Raw genomic sequence first — 19,424 nt, 5'->3', positions numbered from 1 at the left:
TCACAGCTCTTGGGGCTTGGAAGGGCAGTACAGTGCATGGAGGAGTCAGGAGGACATCATACTGAATAAAAACCATGAAAAATCAGAGCTCTAAGCAATCTTCACTACTACCCAAGCCTACCTTGTCATACTGTGTTTGCAGAGATGGAGGACAGTGGTGGAATTCTCGCCTTCCATGTAGGAGAGCCACGTTTGATTCCTGGCCGGCATACGTCATGCATAGCCACCACCCGTCTGTCAGTGGATGCTTGTGTGTCGCTACGATGCTGAACAGGTTTCAGCAGAGCCTCCAGACTAAAATGTGCTAGGGAGAAAGGCCTGGTAATCTGCTTCCAAAAATCAGTCAGTGAAAACCCTATGGATTCATTTACATACTATTCTTGAAATGACTAAATTATAGAAATTGAGAACAAACAAATTTGTTTGCCAATAAAAATTGTGTGTAATTGCCAGAGGTTAAGGAGGGGGTAGGGGTGGCAGGGATATGAGTGTGGCTATTAAAGGGCAACATGTGGGACTCTTGTGGTAATGGAATAATTCTGCATCTTGACCCAAAGTCAATATCCTGGTTGTATATTGCACTATAGTTTTGCAAGATGTTATTAATGTTATTATTGGAAGAAACTGGATAGAAGGAGAACAAGATTTCTGTTTTATTTCTTACAACGGCATATGAATCTACAGTTATCAAAAAATAAAAAGCTTAATTAAAAAACAACAACTGTGGATCAAAAGGTCCAACCTCCAACTGATCATGGATCGGTTGTGCGTGAGGTCACCGTGTGCCGGGGGCTGATTGAATGGCAGCTAACAACGACAACAACAACACCTTGTCGTTCTATGTGGAGATGGATGCCCAGAGAGGAGAAGTCCTGAGGCCCCTTGGCAAGATAGTGGCCGAAACTGGATGACGGTTCTCTTGTCTCTGAAAAGTATTTAGACCTGCTGAATCGCTAATTTCTTCCTAGACTCTAGAGTAGTTCATTACAACTTTGTCCCTCTGACGCATACTGCCCTGGAAGGTCTAACTCCAGAGGGCTTTTCTAAGAACAGTGAAGAACAGAGCAGGAGGAGTGGGCTCCACCATTTTTCAGGGCTCCTCTTTGGCTCTTTTCCCTCAGGGCAAAAGGGAAGTGATGAACACTTTCGTTTTGTCCCACCCAACCTTAGGGAACAGAAATGCTAGCAAGATCTCAAAATATCTAGTGAAGGTAGGTATGAACATGAGTGGCTGTCCCCAGGGGCTTCCCCAGGGGCTTCTCCACATTCAGCTGTCATCATAGTGTCCCTTGGGTGAAGCTGTTGAGTCGTATCAGGAATCAGAGGCTGCCTGTTACCTCACGTGAAATTCCTTCTGTTAGCTTTGTTGTTTGTTTGTTTTTGTTTTTTAGCCTACTACGTATTCAGTACTGAGCCAGAATGTATGTATTTCCATGAAGGAAGGAATTTTACCATATCCCCAGTGCCTGGATCAGGGCCTATAACTCTTCATAGTAGGCGCTCAGTAAATATTTGTAGAATTGAATAAATGGATATTGGGAGAAGGAAAAAAGTTAAGGCAGCACTCTTGCCCTCACAAGTCTTTTATTTTTATTTTAATTAAAAAAGTAATTCACCAGGAAGCAGAGCTTAATCTTCCTCCTCTTGAGTGTGGGCTCCAAGAATAGAATATGGAAAGGGAAAAACAGTACCTTTCCAGTGTAGAAACCTGGCAGACACCACTCAACCAAGTGATCAAGGTTTACATCATCAGTGATGTCAGGTTGATCATACGTACCTGTGACATAATGTGATGAAAATGGCACTTCAAGTCTGTGGTTTTCTCCAAAAACCATAATCCCAGTCTAATCAGGAGAAAAACCATCAGACAAACCCAAACGGGGGAACATTCTACAGAATACCTGACAGGTACTCTTCAACTATCATGGTCCTGAAAAACAAAGACTGAGAAACTATCACAGACTAGAGGAAAGTAGGAGACGCAATGACTAAATGCAATGTGATATCCTAGATTAGAGGTAACTCCGTGGCGGAGTGGTTAAGTGCTTGGCTCCTAACCTAAAGGTGAGTGGTTTGAAGCCACTAGCCCCTGCGTGGGAGAAGGATGTGGCAGTCTGCTTCCGTAAAGATTTACAGCTTTGGAAACTCCATGGGGCAGTTCTACTCGATCCCATAGGGTTGCTATGAGTCAGACTCAGTGGCACTGGGTATTTTTGGTTTATCCTAGATTGGATCCTGGAATAGAAAAAAAGACATTAGTGGAACAACTGGTGAAGTGCAGATCAAGCCTGGAGTTTAGTAAATAGTTCTGTGCCAATGTTAATTTCTTAGTTTTGATAAATATACTGTGGTTATATACGATGTTAAACCCACCAGTTGCAGTTGGGCTGATTCCAACTCATAGGAGTGCAAATGGTCAAGCACTGGGGCTACTAACCTAAAAGTTGGTATTTTGAACCCATCCAGAGTTTTTAGAGGTGCCTCGGAATAAAGTCCTGGTGATCTGCCTCCAAAAGGCCACAGCCAAGAAAACTCTGTGGAGCACATTTCTGCTCCGCTGCACCTGGGGCTGCCGTGGGTCGTGGAGCACATTTCTGCTCTGCCGCACCTGGGGCTGCCGTGGGTCGTGGAGCACATTTCTGCTCTGCTGCACCTGGGGCTGCCGTGAGTTGGAACTGACCCAGCTGGACTTGGATATAAGGTGTTACTATTCATGGAGACTGGGCGAAGGGTATACAGAAATTATACCATCTTTGCAACTTTTCTGTTAATCTAAAATTACCCCAAAATAAAAAGTTTAATTCAAGCATAAAAAGGTAACATATGCTTAGTGTAGAAAATTCAAACAATTCAAAAATAAAGAAGTTTCTTGCCCCCTCTGTGGCCCCAGTTCTACCCCTCAGACATAAGAACTGTTCAGAGTTTGATGACTAATTTCCAAATCTTTTTCCATGCTTAAATCACAGTTCGTAATTTTGTATCTTAGACAGATAAATCATGCTCTTATTTTTTTTTATTTTTAGTGGAATCGTGCTTTCCGTATGTCCTACACCTGGATATTTTCACAGTACAGCACCCTCTGGATGTCTCTCCTTGTCTCAGCAGACATTTGCCTCAGTCTTTTCAATGGCAGCGCAGTATTCCACGGTGTGGTGTCCTATTAGGTAATAGCTGTTTGGTGGTAAGTGACTGAACGGCCACTTGAACTAGTTTAAGCGAGAAGGGGAATTGAGCCTAAGGATGGAGAACAGGGAGTCTCATGAAGCCCACGAGCAGGAGGTATATGGTGGGGTCTAGGGGACAGCTGGAGCCAGGGCAGGGCTGCCTCGTCTTCTCTATTTGCGGATCTTTGCGTCTCAGCTTCGCGACGGCGCCGTTCACACTCCCTGAGGCCCGGCCGCTGTGGTTGTCGGGTTCCCGTGGTTAAAAATGAGGCTCCTGAGACGCCTCTTAAGCCGCCGCCTGAGCGCAATCGTTTCCGTCTTCAGACTGGCTCTCCCCACTTTCAGCTCCAGATCCTCAGGGAAGGACTCTGACTGACCTGCTGCGGGTCAAGTGAGCGCCACAAATCCATCCGCTGCGGCCAGGAAGGCAGGCTTGTTCCAACAGGAGTCCTGGGAAAAGGGTTGGGGGATGGGAAAGGCCAGCGTGCGAGGAAGGGTGGTTCTCAGAAAAGCAGCCGGACTGGGAAGACAGAATTTTTGGTACAGGGGGACCATAATTATGGAGCCCTGGTGTCCTTGGTGGCACAGTGTTTAAGAACTGAGCTGCTACACAAAAAGGTTGGCAGTTCAAATCTATCAGCTGCCCTATGGGCCAGTTCTACGCTGTCCTGGAGGATTGCTGTGAGTCAGAACCAACTTAACAGCAATGGTTTTTTTGTTTCTTTGTTTCGGGACCATAATTTATTTAAACATTCCATTATTAGGTTATTAAAAAAAATCTTTTTTTTGGCTACAAATCATGTTGCATTGAATGCCCATATGCACACATCCTTGTGAAAGCATGTTAGTATTTTTGTAGACTAGAGTCCCAGAATGGACTTGCTGAATCAACGGTTATCATACATCTTGCCAGATACTCACCAAATGTTGCACTTTTCACTCCTACCAGCAGCATGAGGGTGCTGCTTCCTCTTCCCTGTCCCAATCTCTTTAATCATCATTAACCTGACAACCCTGGTGGCATAGTGATTAAGTGCTATGGCTGATAACCAAAAGGTTGGCAGTTCAAATCCACCAGGCAGCCCTTGGAAACTCTATGGGGCATTTCTACTCTGTCCTGTAGGGTTCCTATGAATAGGAATCAACTTGATGGCAACAGGTTTTTGTTTTTTATTAACCTGACTGACAAAAGTTTTATTTATTTTTGATTTGCATTTCTGTGATAATGATTTGTTAGTCATACTCGGACATACTTCTTATGTTTATTAGCCATTTTTTTGGTCATTTATCTGCCCTCTGGAGCCCTGGTGTGTAGTGGTTAAGAGCTCAGCTGCTAACCAAAAGGCTGTTGGTTCAAATCCACCAGACACTACTTGGAAACCATGTGGGGCAGTTCTACTCTGTCCTATAGGGTTGCTGTGAGTTGGAACTGACTCGATAGCATGTTGCAACAACATCTGCCATCTATCTATTTTTATAGATAAACAATTAAATTGTTTATCTTTTTAAAATTTATATGTAGAAGCACTTTATATGTTGTGGATTTTTAGCCCTTATTTGTTATATAATAAGCCCTGGCTGGAAACCCTTGTGGTGTAGTAGTTAAGTGCTACGGCTGCTAACCAAGAGGTCGGCAGTTCAAATCTGCCAGGTGCTCCTTAGAAACTCTATGGGGCAGTTCTACTCTGTCCTATAGGGTCGCTATGAGTCAGAATTGACTCGATGGCAGTGGGTTTGGTTTTTTGTTTTGGTGGTGCAGTGGTTAAGTGCTTGGCTGCTAACCGAAAGGTCATGGTTTGAACCCACCAGCTGCTCCTTGAAAGATGTGGCAGTCTGCTTCCCTAAAGACTTATGGCCTTGGAAACCCTATGGGGCAGTTCTTCTCTGTCCAGTAGGGTCACAGTGAGTCAGAATTGACTCAATGGCAATGGGTTTTGTTTTGGGTTTTATCTATTATATTTATCTTAGATATCTAACCCAAAACCAAACCCACTGCCGTGGAGTCACTCGCGACTCATAGCGACCCTATAGGACAGAGTAGAACTGCCCCATAGAGTTTCCAAGGAGCATCTGGCACATTTGAACTGACGGCCTCTTGCTTAGTAGCTGTAGCACTTAACCACTACAACACCAGGGTTTCCCTTAGTTATCTAGTGCTGCTATAACAGAAATACCACAAATGGGTGGCTTTAATGAACAGAAATTTATTTTCTCACAGTTTAGGAGGCTAGAAATCCGAATTCAGGGAGCCGGCTCTAAAGGAAGGCTTTCTCTCTGTTGGCTCCAGAGGAAGGTTCTGGTCCCTTTTCTGCTCCCTGGCTCCTTGGTGATCTTCATGTGGCAGGGCATTTATCTTCCCCATCTATAATGTTTGCTTGTTTCTTTAATCAACTCTTTTCTGTCTCAAAAGAGACTGACTTAAAACACAGCCTACGCTAACACTGCCTCATTAACATAACAAAGAAAACCCATTCCCAAATGGGATTCTAACCACTATAGGGTTGCTATGAGTGGGAATAGGGGTTAGGGTTTACAACACATATTTTGGGGGAACACAATTTGGTTCCTACAGTGTTGCAAATGTTTTCTCCCAGCAGTGATTTGATTAAATTTTGTACTTAATGAAAAACATTTTTTACTTAAATCTTTTGGTCTTTTTCTTTATGTCAGATTTAGCAAATCCTTTTCCAAACTCAAGATTATAGACATATCTCATATTTTCTTCTCATAATTTTATGCTTTGTTTTGGTTTCTAGGTCTTAATTCTGCCTAGAATTTATATATATATATTTTTAAACAGATACCATTTTTTTTAAACCGATAATTGTCCTTATACCCTTGAATAATTCATCTGTTCTTTTTTTTTTTTTTTTTTTAAGAAATGCCACTCCTATTGTATATTAAATTTCCATTCATTTGTGGCTCTGTTTCTGGACTGCCAATTTTTTCTGTTATTCTGTTTTTATTCTATTCATGCACTAGGGCCATACTTAGCTTAGCTTAGCTTTATAGTATGGTTTGGGGTTTATGAGGCATTTTTAAAAATTATCCTGCTTAATTTTGCATGTTTTTCCTTCAGAGTCAGCTGGTCAAGTTCCTCTCCTCCTAAACTTCATTAAATTATAGGTAAATACAGGGAAAATACATCTTTTTATAGTATTGACTTCCTGTCTGAAAATATGGTGTCTCCTCATTTATTCAGCTCATCTTTCATGTCTGTCAGTAAAGACATACAGTTTTCTTTATAAAAACTTTGCACTTTCTGATTGTCTCTAGGCACTTCATAGTTTTTGTTGCTGTTGTGTTATTATTATTTTTTCCTATTCTATTTTCTGAATGCGGAAGCTTTTAATTTTTCCCTGTATTTGTCTTGTATTCAACCAACTTACTGAAATCCATTACTATTCTAACAGTTTTGGTGTTAATTTCCCTAAATATTTTAGGTTGGTAACAATAGTACCTGCAGTAATAATGGTTTTGACTCTTCCTTTTATTTATACTTCATTGCTATTTCTTGCCTTATTGGCCTTGCCATTGCCATGTCTGGACACAGCATCTCCCTTTGGCTTCCCTTTGAGATATGACCCCGGGTCTCTGCCTTCTAGCTTCAAGCCTCTCAACTATGGGTCGGACTCTATTTTATTTTTGTGGGGCCTATCCCCTGAACCAGGCTGTGCTTGTCAGAACACACCCTTCCTACAAAGCATAGTGTCCACCTCTCTCTTGTAGCTGCCACCGCCTTACATCACACAGGACAATAAGCAGCCATCCAAGGAAAAGCCTCTAAGGATGACCTGGTATGTCCCGAGTGCCAGCAAACATCTGTGTCTGCCATGGCTCCCTTCTTTTCACATTGCCAGTTCTACCTTTCCTAGCTGGAAGTTAAGATCTAGGATTGGACTTGGAAGACTGGGCTAGTCAATCTGGTAGTCTCTTGTTTCCAGCTTACCCTGTGGTACATTGCTCATCCACTCCCTATGTTGCCTTGAATCCTGTCTGGTTGACCCACTAGGACCCCAACTTGTGTCCAACATCCTCCATCACTCCCAGACTTGGCCCAGTGATCAGAGAGAAGAAATACGGATGCTGTTTTTTTGGGGGGGGGTAGGTGACCTGACTTCGTCCTGAGGTCCTAGGCTGGCAACAGAACCCAGTGGAATGGGAGGGAGGAAGTGGCAAGGAGAGGCTCCTGGAAGCCCTGGCCTGCCTCAGGTGGTCTCCAGCTATGACACAACATTACACCACCACAACCCAGAGAGACCCCACTGGCTGGGGCCTTTTAAAGGAGGATGTGTTGCTGGGGTGGTCGTGTAACCTTAAGGACACACCTGTCATCACCCAGTGAATCTGCCATGAGTTAGAGAGATGCCACTGCAGACACCTTAGATTCAGGAGATAAGCTCCCCAGCCTTTCTAGGAGCCATTCCTGTTCTCATCTCTTCAAACTCTTTAGTTCTACATGCTCCTCCTCCCACTCTGGCCACTGACTTGGTCCATGGCTTACTTCCTCTTCATGGCCTGCATTTCCCCCTCCTGAGTCAAGGCTATCTCCAGGGCATATCCCAAGGACACCAACTGGGAGCTGTCCCAGAGGGTAGCCCTGACAAAGCATCATCCAGTGACTTGGTCCACTGCTGCCTTCCGACGTGCCCCTGCAATGCAGGCTACAGAGGGCTGGACCAGGCAGGCTGGATGTAAAGGGGGAGGGGCATCCAAAGAGAATTACAGGTTTTTTGGCTTGGGTGATTGGGAAGGAGAGAGAAGGAAGGGGAAAGGATGGAGGGGCTGAAGGGGGAACATCTCTAGGAAAATCGCTAATGACAGAGCCAGTAGACCCTAGTGAAAAAAAGAGTGTCATTAAAAGTAATTACATTCCTCATTATTTGATTGAGAAGGCGCCCTGGTGGCACAGTGGTTAAACACTTGGCTGCTAACCAAAAGGCTGGTGGTTTGAACCCCCCCAGTCGCTCTGCAGGGAGAAAGATGTGGCAGTCTATTTCCATAAAGATTAACAAACCAAAAAATACCAAACCTATTGCCATCAAGTCTATTCTGACTCATAGCAACTTTATAGGACAGAGTAGAGCTGCCCAGCAGTGTTTCCAAGGAGCTGATGGTGGATTCCATTGAAAACCCTATGGGGCAGCTCTACCCTGTCCTACAGGGTCACTATGAGTTGGAATTCACTTGACGGCGACAGGTTTATTTGATAGAGATTTTTCTCTTTTTTAATAATATGTTGTGGTCTGGGGGGTGCTTGGGAAAGCCCCATTGTTCAAAATATCTCTTCCAGAAGCTTGGAACTCCACCATGGGAGGCTCATTTATTTGGGTCTTGAGGGCTTTTTAGTCTTTGAGGCTCTTTTATAAAAAGTTAATATGACCCCAGAGACAGTGACACCACAGTGCCCTCTGATCAAATGCCAGTGAACATGGATCAGACTTCCCTGGTCTGTGCTCATCTCCTGCCACTTACTCACCCTCTCCCTTCCATCTCACAATAAAGCTTCCTGCGACCACAGCTAGTCCCAGACATGCTAGGCTCTTTCACCTAAGGGACACAATTCTTGTTGTTTCCTGTGTCTGGTGTATCCCTCCCCATTTCAGTCTCTCCAAATTCGACCTAAACATCACCTATATAGTGTTCTCACCAGAATATTTAACCTGAATTCAGTCATGAGGAAGGGGCCTTTGTGGCACAGCAGTTAAGCGTTTGACTGCTTGCTGGCAGTTCAAATCTACCAGCCGCTCCTTGGAAACCCTATGGGGCAGTTCTACTCTGAGTCAGAATCCACTCAATGGCAATGCATTTGGTTTTTTTGGTTTAATCATGAAGAAACAATCAGACAAATCCAGATTTGGGGACATTTTGCAAAACAGCTGGCCTGGACTCATCAAATTGTCGATGTCATGAAAGACCTTTTCCTCCCCCAAAGGGCAGGATACTGTTTTAAATTAAAGGAGACTAAAGAGATGTGATAACCAAACACAAGTCATGATCCATGAAATCTTGACTGAGGGGAAAAAACCGTAAAGAACATTGGGACAATTGAGGAAATTTGAGTATGGATTAATTAGATGATAATATTGTTATCGATACGAAATTTCTTGAGTGTGACAATATTTCATGATTATGTAGGAAAATTGTCTTGTTTTTAGATACGTGCTGAAGCATCTGGGAGTGATGTATCATGACGTCTTCAATGCACTTTCAAACAATTCAGCAAAATGTATATGTGTATATCTAGAGACCCTGGTGGCGTAGTGGTTAAGTGCTACGGCTGCTAACCAAAGGGTCGGCAGTTCAAATCCGCCAGGCGCTCCTTGGAAACTCTGTGAGCAGTTCTACTCTGTTCTATAGGGTCGCCATGAGTTGGAATCGACTCGATGGCACTGGGTTTGGGTTTTTTTGGGGGCATATCTAGAGAGATAAAGCCAGTGTGACAAAGTATTAACAATTCTGAATCTAGGTTATCATTATACAGGTGTTCATTATACTCTTCCTTCATCTTTTAAGTTTAACATCTTTCAAGATAAGAAGTTGAAGGAAAAAATACCCTACCCATCTTTTCAATCCTAGAGTCGTCAGTCACCCCCTCCATGAAGCCTGCTCTCTGACCCCAACCGAAGGAATAGTTCCCTCTTCATCTTCCCAGAGTCCCATGGTTACTCTTATGTTACATCACCTGGCCCAAGCTGCCCTGGAACAGAGTAAGCTGCAAATGTGTCTATAGCCCTCCCTGGGCTGGGAGCACCTGGAGGGCAGTGGCCACAGAGACCTCAGGGGGATGGAGAGGGTGAAAAGCAAGCCTTGTTACATCCCAGCGTGGCCTGGAGCCAGCCCTCTTGCCTCTGACCTGTGGTCCAGGCCCCTGGGTAAGAGTCCCCTCTCCTACTGTTGGATCCTGCTCTCCCAGAGAAAAGATAAGAGGCCAATTCCATCACAGTTATATCAATGTGCAGTCAGGGAAGAGGGCCGCTCTGAATGGGATAAAGGATTTATTTTAGGAATAAGATTTCACACAATTAAAGGAGGATCTGGGGAGGACACAATACCGGAGGGAATCGGAGGATCAGAGACGGTGTCACTCACCAGCAGTCTCAGAAGGCAAACATGTCCAGCCACTGAAGTGGGCCTACAAAGGGAAAGCTTACGGAGAGATCTTTGGGAACCAGTTGCTTCTGTACAGCTATTGGCTCTGTGGGTCCACCCTAAGTTACTGGTGGCAGGCCTGGGGCCACTGTAGGTCAACAGGGTCATGGCTGGGAAGAACTGGATGTGGGGTGGAGTAGAACAATGACAAGCTGGGAGCCACCAGCACTTCTGTCTACCTGCCATGCTCATCTAACCACAACAGCCTCCAGAGTCTAATGACTGCTTCTTCTCTTCCACCTTCCAAATCTTGGTCAAATTCCTCTTTTGGCCAACTTTTGCTGGGTGCTATACGCTGAAGTCCTTTCCCTTGAGACCTTCCTAGTAGTACCCCATCTTTTTGCCTCAGCCCTCTCAGGCCCTTCCTATGTCCTAGGTGGTTACTTGTTGACAATAAATTGCTCCTCCATTTACTTTCGCTGACTCCCCTGTGGAGAAAGGGGAGCCCTGGTTCTAGAAAACTGATGAATGGCTTTCATTCATTCATCCCACCACACCTAATACAGGCTGCAGCACGGGCTACACAGATGAATGGGGCAGGAAATCTGCCTTCACTGCAAGGGAAACAAACAAGTCAAGGTCTAGATCTAAACCAGAGTGAGAAGTGCTGTCCCAGAGGGGTGAGCAGACTGCTCGGTGGTGAGAGGAGAAGCCAGTCATTTGTTCAAATAATCCACTTTGCTACTAGAAAGTATAGATCCAAACTGCTTTGTGGCGATCACCAACTAGACTCTTTGCTGAATTTAAGAAAAACTTGGGAGTAACCCAAAAGGGAAAAAAATGTTAGGAGGAGTTTTATGATGAAAAACTCTCAAAAGCCTGATGTACTTGCCTTGTGCACTAATCCTGTGACATCCAAGGGGTATAGCTTTGGCTCCACCTTCTTGCAGGTGACACTGTCCAAAGCTCTTGGCCATCTTGAAATCTCTCTCAGGTCCTGATTCTGGGTCATGGCAGGGCATTCTCTGGGTGTTTCTCATTCCGTTCAGGACAGTTCCCATGCTTATTTATTTTTTCGTTGTGCTTTAAGTGAAAGTTTACAAATCAAGTCAGTCTCTCATACAAAAACTTATATACACCTTGCTATGTACTCCTAGCTGCTCTCCCCCTGAACAGACAGCACACTCCTTCCTCTCCACCCTGTGTTCCCCATGCTCATTTCTGCCCACACATACCTGGCAGAGAGAGCTCAAGATGGAGTTAGTTGGAGCTGCCTTTTGGCATAATTTTTTTTATGTGTCCCCAAGCAGTGACATCCAGCATTAACCAGTTAGAGAGCCAAACTTCACAGACATTTTAAGCTTAAAAAAACAATTACAAAACTGAACTTTGCCCATTGAATGACAAACACAAAAACATCCAGGATCCCTAATATTGCATTTTATCAATGGATGGCTTTGCTTATCACATGAGTGTGAGAATTTCCCCTCCCAGCTAAAGGCAGGCATTGAAATAGTACACATAAAGCCTGAAGAGGTTTCCAGGGGTGTCTGTTACACCCAGTGCACGGAGCACTAACAGGATTCCAGGTGTATTTGGCTGGCATTTGTCTGGAAAGGATCCTGTGGGCTGACAGTGCTGAGGGAGCCTTGTTACACCATCTGAGGTGAGCGAAGGCTGAACGAGAGGGCTCTCAGCAGAAGGAAACCTTCACGCCTGGTGTGAGGAGAGGGCCTTGGGGATTAGCGAATAAACCTTTGGAAAGTGGTGCTAGTAACTCAAAACAAAGAGGCAGCAGCTTCGCAATTCCAGTTCCCTTTTGGAATAGTAGGCTCTCTCCCTGGTAGCAATAAACGGAAAACAAAAATAACATGTACTCATTTCGAAAAAATGGAAAAAAAAATTACCACAACCAAGCATATGGGTTTATATTCTTAAAAATGAAACAAAACACAGTTTGTAACAACATACTAAATATTCTTTGAAACACTGACTTTGAGGTTTAGAAAATTAAATCAGATTTGTTGTTAGGTGCCGTCGAGTTGGTTTTTGATTCATAGCGACCCCATGTCACAGAGTAGAACTGCTTCATAGGGTTTTCTTAGCTATAATCTCTACAGGAGCAGATAGCTAGGCCTTTCTGCCACAGAGCTACTAGATGGGTTTGAACCGCCCACCTTTGGGTTAGCAGCTGAGGGTTTAACCATCGCGCCAAAAGGCCTACTTAAATCAGATTTAGAAGTTAAGAATCTTGTCACATATTTTTATTTTAAATGTTTATATGGTCATATAAAACCTACCATTACTTTTCCTAGTTGAAGGCAATAGATCTTGGCATCTGCACTGTATTCAAGTGAAGTCTCATGGAAAGAAATTTCCACACAACAAAGCAATTCCAGCTTCTGTTGGATTACACATAGAAACAGTGCCCAAATGGCTTAACAAATAATCATTTTTTGTTAAAATCTATTAGAGTATTCAACAGTAAGGAGTTGGGGATGTGTGTGTGTGCCTGATTCTGCCCCTGTTTTCCCCTTAAGGAGCCCTGGTGGTACAGCAGTTAAGAGCTTCCTGCTAACCAAAAGGATGGCACTTCAAATCCACCAGCTGCTCCTTGGAAACCTTGTGAGGCAGTTCTACTCTGTCCTATAGGGTCACTATGAGTCAGAATCGACTCGACAGCAACAGGTTTGGTTTTTTCCTTTAAGGTCTAAGCACTTATATTTCTTGCTCCTTCACTGGGGTAAGAGGCCGGACCTCTGGTTCTCTTTCATCTTCAGAACTCAGTATTGCAGTCATGTCAAGGTCAACCGTCAAGGGCTCTTTTCACTCCACTAGATTCTGAGAACCCCAGTTTTGTGTGAGAAGCAGCACAGAATAATATATTGGACTTTTTCTTTTTGTCACTGTTACTTATCCAAAAAGCTATTTAATACTTTTAAAATTCTGCAGACTGATGATATGATTTCTAGCAGGAAAAAAAAAAAAACTTTAAAGAAAACTCCACTGCATGAAAACACACAGAAGACCTGTGGGGTTTGGGGGAAGTCGTTGATCGTATCGTTCTTGATCGTATCGTTCTCCACCCGCCAGCAGAACTCAGCACAGAGCATTGCACATCTGGGCTTCTCAAGGGCTTGGCTAGCTAAAAAAAAATAAAAAGGGCAGGATTTAACCTGCGCCTGGCATTCGGCACTTACCTGAGGGCAGAGAAGAGCAGGGGTTTTCAGAGATGGGGCAGGGCCAGATCAGGTAGGGGAGGGGCTGGGCCTAGAAAGATGAGGGAATGAGAATCAGCCTGAGCTGGGATTCCAGAAGGTGTGAGCCAGGAGGCAGTTAGGAGCTGGGGCAGAGACAGGAGGAAGCATCGTGGTGCTTCATGCTGCCTGAGAATCTTCTAGGATTTTTCTAAAAAGCTTACCCTGAGCCTATCCAGAACTCGACGTGCTCTTTTATTGTCCCTCTTTTAGGAACGTTGCTGTTGTCAGGTGCCATGGAGTTGATTCCGACTCACACTGACCCCATGTAACAGAGCAGAACTGCCTCGTAGTGTTTTCCAAGGCTGTAATCTTTACAGAAGCAGACTGTCACATCTTTCTCCTGAGCAGTGGCTGGTGGGTTTGAACTGCTGACCTTATGGTTCGCTGCCGAGCACTTAACCACTGCACCACGGGGCTCCTTTTAGAAGCGTTAGAGAACTTCTGATGATTCGTTTAGTTGTGCACACGTCTCATTCCCTCCTCGAAGGCAGGGACTAGACGGTCTTTCGCTCCTAAACTCAATTTGGTAATTTTACTCCTAAACCCAGCACCTTTTTGGTATTGAGATAAGATGAAACATGCTAGGTGCTGAAGGCTCTGGCCCAAGACCTTGTATCTGGATGGAGAGGAGCTGCCTTGGAGTGTGGATTTGGGGTAGACAGTATCTTGACCCATCCTGTGTTGAAAATGACCTGGTTCCCACACTGTTTCTGCTTCACGTGTTTAACCCAGTCCACCTGGGCTAAGTTTCTTGTGCTCCAAAGTTAGCAGTCAGACTTAGAAGGAGGGGAGAGGTTTAAGGTGGGGCGGAGAATGACTGCTGGCCTCTCACCTACCCTGCCCCCAGCCTTTCAACTGGCCCTTTCTTCTGGGAGTCTCTGATAGTTTCTGCCTGGCTCTGAAAGCTTTTTAGCGATGTCCTAGAGGGAAGAAAAAAAACTGGGAAATAAAAGGAGCTAACGCTCAAATGTATCAAGTCAACCTCTTGTCAGCAGGGTTGGGAAAGGTCTGGTTAGGGAATCAAGCCTGGAAGATGTGCTGGGATGTCTCTATTGGGTTAACCATTGGCTTAGCCTGAGTTCCCTCAAAGAGTAGAGCCTGAGCAAGGACTTGTGTACAAGTAGTTTATTTCAGGAATGAATTTCAAGGAATAGGAGTGGAGGACAGGGAAGACTCAAACAGGGAAGGAGAGAAAGAGAAAGGCAATCCAAGTATACATTAAGTTGATAGAATTGGTCACTCTCATGGGCAGCCGGGACTGTCATCTTGGGAGCTGTAGAGAATGCACCCTGGAATTGTCCACCAGAAGGATGGAAGAGCGGAGCATTTCTCCACCAGCTTCTGTCTGCCATTGGCCAAAGGTTGTCCCCGAAACAAACAAAAAACCCATTGCCATAGAGTCTATTCTGACTCATAGTGACCCTATAGGACAGAGTAGAACTGCCCCATAGGGTTTCCAAGGAGTGGCTGGTGGATTTGAACTGTCAACCTTTCTGTTAGCAGCCAACCTCTTAACCACTGCGTCACCAGGATTCCAAGTTTACCCCACGAGGTACAAATTCCTTTGCACGTCCTGGTCTGTGCATGTTCCAGAATGGGCAGTGGGTTCCTGCTCCGGTCCTATGCTGCAGGGTCAGAGACGCTCAGGGGAAGGAAGATAACAGGTACAGCTGAGGCAAGGTGCTGTCAGGTTCCATCTGTCAGCAGCTGGTTGTCACAGCAAAGCTAGAGTAAAAAGCTAGGCTAGGCTGGGCTGGGCAGATGTGAGGCCAGCCACAAGAGGTGTCTGATACAACCTCAAACAAGTGGAATATCCTTTCTGTGTCTTCCATAAATATACTTGTTTCCATTACCTTCTCAGCCCAAAGTCAGGAACCACCCAAATGGAAAGATGAATTCTTCCTTTAAATTATTGTTTGCTTTGCCAGCAATGAATAACCCTCAGAGTGTAACCTAGTGACTCAGCAGTGATTTATTTTCATGGCTGTGGCATGGTGTACCAAGTGACTTTTCTGAAGCACATCAATGCAGCAAGCACTCTGGGCTTGAGTACTACTGTGAAATGGGTGTGGAGACCCCAAAGTGCATCCTCCCTTCTTGATTCTCCAAGTCTTCAAGGCTTCTTCCCTGTTACAGGGTGGAAACCCCAGGTTCTTACTCAGCATTACTCCAATTGGCCAATAAATGAGAGACTGAGGTGAGGCAACAAAAAAGGCACCCTTTATTTTGCCGTACAAGGAAACGGAGTCAGTCGGTGCTTACTGCTGCCAAGACTGCTCGCCAAGCGCTGGGAGGCAGGTTAGAGCAACACTGTTAATCATACTGTGTAGGTGCAATGGGGTTTACCTATAACCTCCAAGCAAAAGCAAGATTCAAATGCAAAGCAGAGGAGGTGGGAGCTCAGCCAAGGAAAGGATTTTGCAATACAACACTGTAGAGGAGTAAGCCAAGTAAGGCATACAGCACTGAAGGGGCTCTATCTCACCCTCATAGACACTGAGGCTTGTACGTGCCAGAAGCTGCGTGTGTAGAAGGAAGACAAGGCCTCGGCCCTCTAGAAGCTCCTGGAAGGAGCTGGCAGATTCTTTAAAGCTCCGCCAGGCCAGCACTTCCCTTCCGTTTTCATCTAAATTGTCCTAAACGAAGCTCTGCCACTAAGTCCTTGTGATATTTTCCTTAGTCTGTTTCTCATCCCGAAACTTGGCGGGGGGCGGGGGGGGGGGAGCAGTCTGATTGTCCTATTGCTGAAACTCTGGGGAGCTGTGATATTCTTCATTTATTTTTAAAAGACCCTTCTGAGAAATCCTCAAAATTTTTTTACTTTGTATGAAAAGCTTAAAAGGAAACAGACAAACCCCTATCAGCTCTAGGGGATAGCAAACACACAGGACTAAGAAAGAGGCGAGCCTCCTCACTTCCCGGAGCTGCGCCTTCTCCTCTACGCCCTCGGCCTCGGCTTTGAGGCCTAGTCCCGCCCATTCCAGGACCGGGACAGCGGTGGAGGGCACTCGTGCCCGGGTGAGAGCCGAGACAGGGCGGGAAGGGGTTAATTCTGGGTTGGGCGCCTCGGGCTTCGGAGCACCCCTCCGCCTGAGGGCCGGGCTCGGTGCCCGAGGGCCAAAGAGGAGCCGCGGAAACACTCTCCGCCCCGGCGACACTCTCCGCCCCGGCGACGCCCGCCACCCGGCTCCGCCCCGCGCAGCACTAACGCGCGCAGCCAAAGTGTCTCCGCGCATCTGCGGGGCACCGACAGGCCACGGAGTGGGAGCCGGTAAAGGGGCTTCGGGAAGGAAACGGCGGCAGCGCCCCCACTTGGTCTGCAGGCAGGAACTCGGTCCCTGCGCGGGTCGGGCAAGGCCAGCGTCAGGCGAGCGGTCCGCAGCCAGAGCCCCCGGTCCCTTCGGTTTGGGTAAGAGCAGGGGGCCGGAGCTCTGTAGCTCGGGCAGGACGTGCGGGCGCCTCTGTTCTGTTTGGTGTGGCCCGGCGCGGCCCCTTAGCCGGGTCGCAGCATGCGGGCACCGAGCCCTTCGGCCGCGGCGGGGCAAGGGTGGCAAGATTGGCGTCATCTCGCCCAGACTCGTCCCAGCCCCAGGTGATCCTCACCCGCCACCCTCCGGACGCCCTCTGTCCGCGCCCCGCGAGCCGGGCCCAGCACTTCCTATTCAGAAGGATGTGCTCGGCAGGAGGAAGTCCGGACAGAGCACGCGGCTCCTAGGTGAATCTCTCGGGACTCATCCTTTCCCGCCGCCGCGTTTTACAAAGGAGGGCCCGAGCCCCGAGAAGGGAAGGAACCGGCCCAAGGTCACGTCGTAGTCAGAGGCCGTGCCAGCCGTCCCGCCGTCCAGCCCCGGGTTTTAGGCACTGCTCCTTGCCGGACCGCATCTCCCCCTTTCGGCCGGCCCGCCCCTCCCGCGTGCTCCCCGAGGCCCTCGTTCTCGGGGCTTAGGCGCGCACCCGCTGCCCGCCCGCCGCGCTCTCGGGGGCTCCCGCTGCCCGAGCACCAGTCGAGCCGGCGGCAGCTGGAGAAGCGGAGCGGCTGCAGGGCCGGGGAAGGAGGAGGGCGGAGCACGGTGGAGACGCCGCAGGAGCGGCTGGGGATGCTGAGCTGGTGGAGGTTACGGGCCGGGGAAGGCCGGGGAAAGCCGGGAGCCCCGCGGCGCAGCCGGGAGAGGACAGTGGGCCTTTGGCTGGGCGGCACCGCCTCAGCCAATGGGAGCGCCGCCTGGGCCGAGCCCCCCGGCTCCCTGCAGCCTGGCCCGGGGGGTGGAACGGCTTCTCTGCGATTGGGCGCGTTGGCAACCGCGCGGAGAGAGCGAGGCGGCGCCTGCGCGCCTCTGGCGGCCGCGGGGTGGCTCTGCCTGCGCGCGGGAGGGCGTGCGAGGAGCTGTCAGCCCGGGCGGCGGGGCTGGGCCCTCTGTGCAGCTCGGGGGCGCGTTCTGCTCGGGGCCGTGCGGTGCGGGCCGAGGGTTTGGCGGTGCGCGCGGCGTTGAACTCTGCGGTTTTTTCCCCAGCCAGTCAGCCAAGGTCAGCCCTTAGTCAGCTGATGCAGAGTCACCGTCTAACCCTGCCGCTAATACTTTGAGGGGTGGCAGAGGCACGTAGGGCTGGCTGCCAGGATCCTTTGTGACGCAACAAATGCCCTTCTTTCTGCCAGGACATTGGAGCCCGGCCCTGCACAGGACGTATACCCCTGGAGGGCGATGGAGCTGACCTTGGAAATTTGTGTAGCTTTTGTGTTCCCTCAATACACATTTATAGAGCGCCTGTTCCCTGTCAGGCACCAGAGTAGGTGTTTTGGAGTACCCAGAAGGGAATGATTCAACACGTAGGCCCTGTCTTTGGGGCGCTCACAGCCCAGATGGCTGTGAATAGTTAGAAATACCTCTAATACTGCCTCGCCTAGGTAAGTGCTATTACAGAGGCACAAAAGGAAGGAGTGAAATGCCAATGTGGGGGAGAGATTGATTTTTGACTTAGGGGATTTGGCAAGACATCTTGGAGGAGGTGGTATTTGAACCAGGTAGGACTTGGTCAGATGAAGAAGTTAGATTTGGTATAGGATGAGCAAGGCACAGAAATTGAAAATAGGGGGCCTTATTTAGGGAGGGTGAACAAATGGCATGATAAGAGCAGATTAGAAAAGTATAGCTGGAGAGATGATTGGGAGGGCTCATGTGAGAGCCATGGCCCCCAGCTTGTGTACCCTGGTTTGAACAGGGTCGCTATGTGTTGGAGCGGACTCAATGGCAATGGGTTTTCATTTTGGTTTAACCGCTTATTAATAGAGTGGCTTCTTAATCTGTCAGCTCTACTAATGTCATTTTTTATACCTAAGCCCCAAATCTTGGAAGTATCTCTGATTCTTCCTTCTTTCACACCCCACGTTTAATCTATGCATAAATTATAACGGGTTCTACCTTCAAAACATAGCCAGAATTGACTGCATCGAATCATCTCCAGAGTTTCCACCAGGGCTGGCAGCCTTCTTATACGTCTCTGGGGGCACCTTTTCACATTTCACAGGACTTGTGCAGTGCACAGCCTGCATGGCTGTACATTATGGTCCCGGATTACTGCAGGCTCTTCTAGCTGGTGTCCCTGCTTCTGCCCTTGCCCATCCTCTTCAGTCTCTTCATAACGTAGTGAGAGTTAACTTTCTAAAATGTAAATCTGATCATAGCATTCCTCTGCTCAGTACGCTCTGATTCATTCAAATATTATATTCCTACTGTTTGCAGCGCACTATTCTAGGCATTGAGGATACAACAGTGAACAAAAAAGACAAAAATCTCTGCTCTCAAGGAGCTTACATTCTAGTGGGAGTGAGAACTAACAAAGTAAATAAGTACAATACATAGAAATTATGATGTGGTGAAGTGCCAAGGAGGCGGGAAAAATGAAAGTGGGG

General features: G+C 47.1%; 1 protein-coding gene across 5 annotated transcripts in view; it reads left to right on the top strand.

The window, feature by feature from the left end:
* Positions 1-16,523: 16,523 nt before the first annotated feature.
* Positions 16,524-19,424, top strand: part of BDH1 (3-hydroxybutyrate dehydrogenase 1) — a 54,666-nt gene continuing 51,765 nt past the window's right edge. For 4 of the 5 annotated variants that reach the window (XM_049879927.1, XM_049879917.1, XM_049879899.1 and 1 more), the window contains exon 1: positions 16,524-16,925. The gene's annotated coding sequence lies outside the window, so the exon portion shown is untranslated. The other variant, XM_049879909.1, reaches the window with a different exon arrangement.

The sequence above is a fragment of the Elephas maximus genome, chromosome 1, assembly GCF_024166365.1.
Source record: "Elephas maximus indicus isolate mEleMax1 chromosome 1, mEleMax1 primary haplotype, whole genome shotgun sequence".
Taxonomy (NCBI): Eukaryota; Metazoa; Chordata; class Mammalia; order Proboscidea; family Elephantidae; genus Elephas; species Elephas maximus.
The sequence above is the reverse complement of the archived record's forward strand: the minus strand, read 5'-3'. Positions and strand labels throughout refer to the sequence as shown.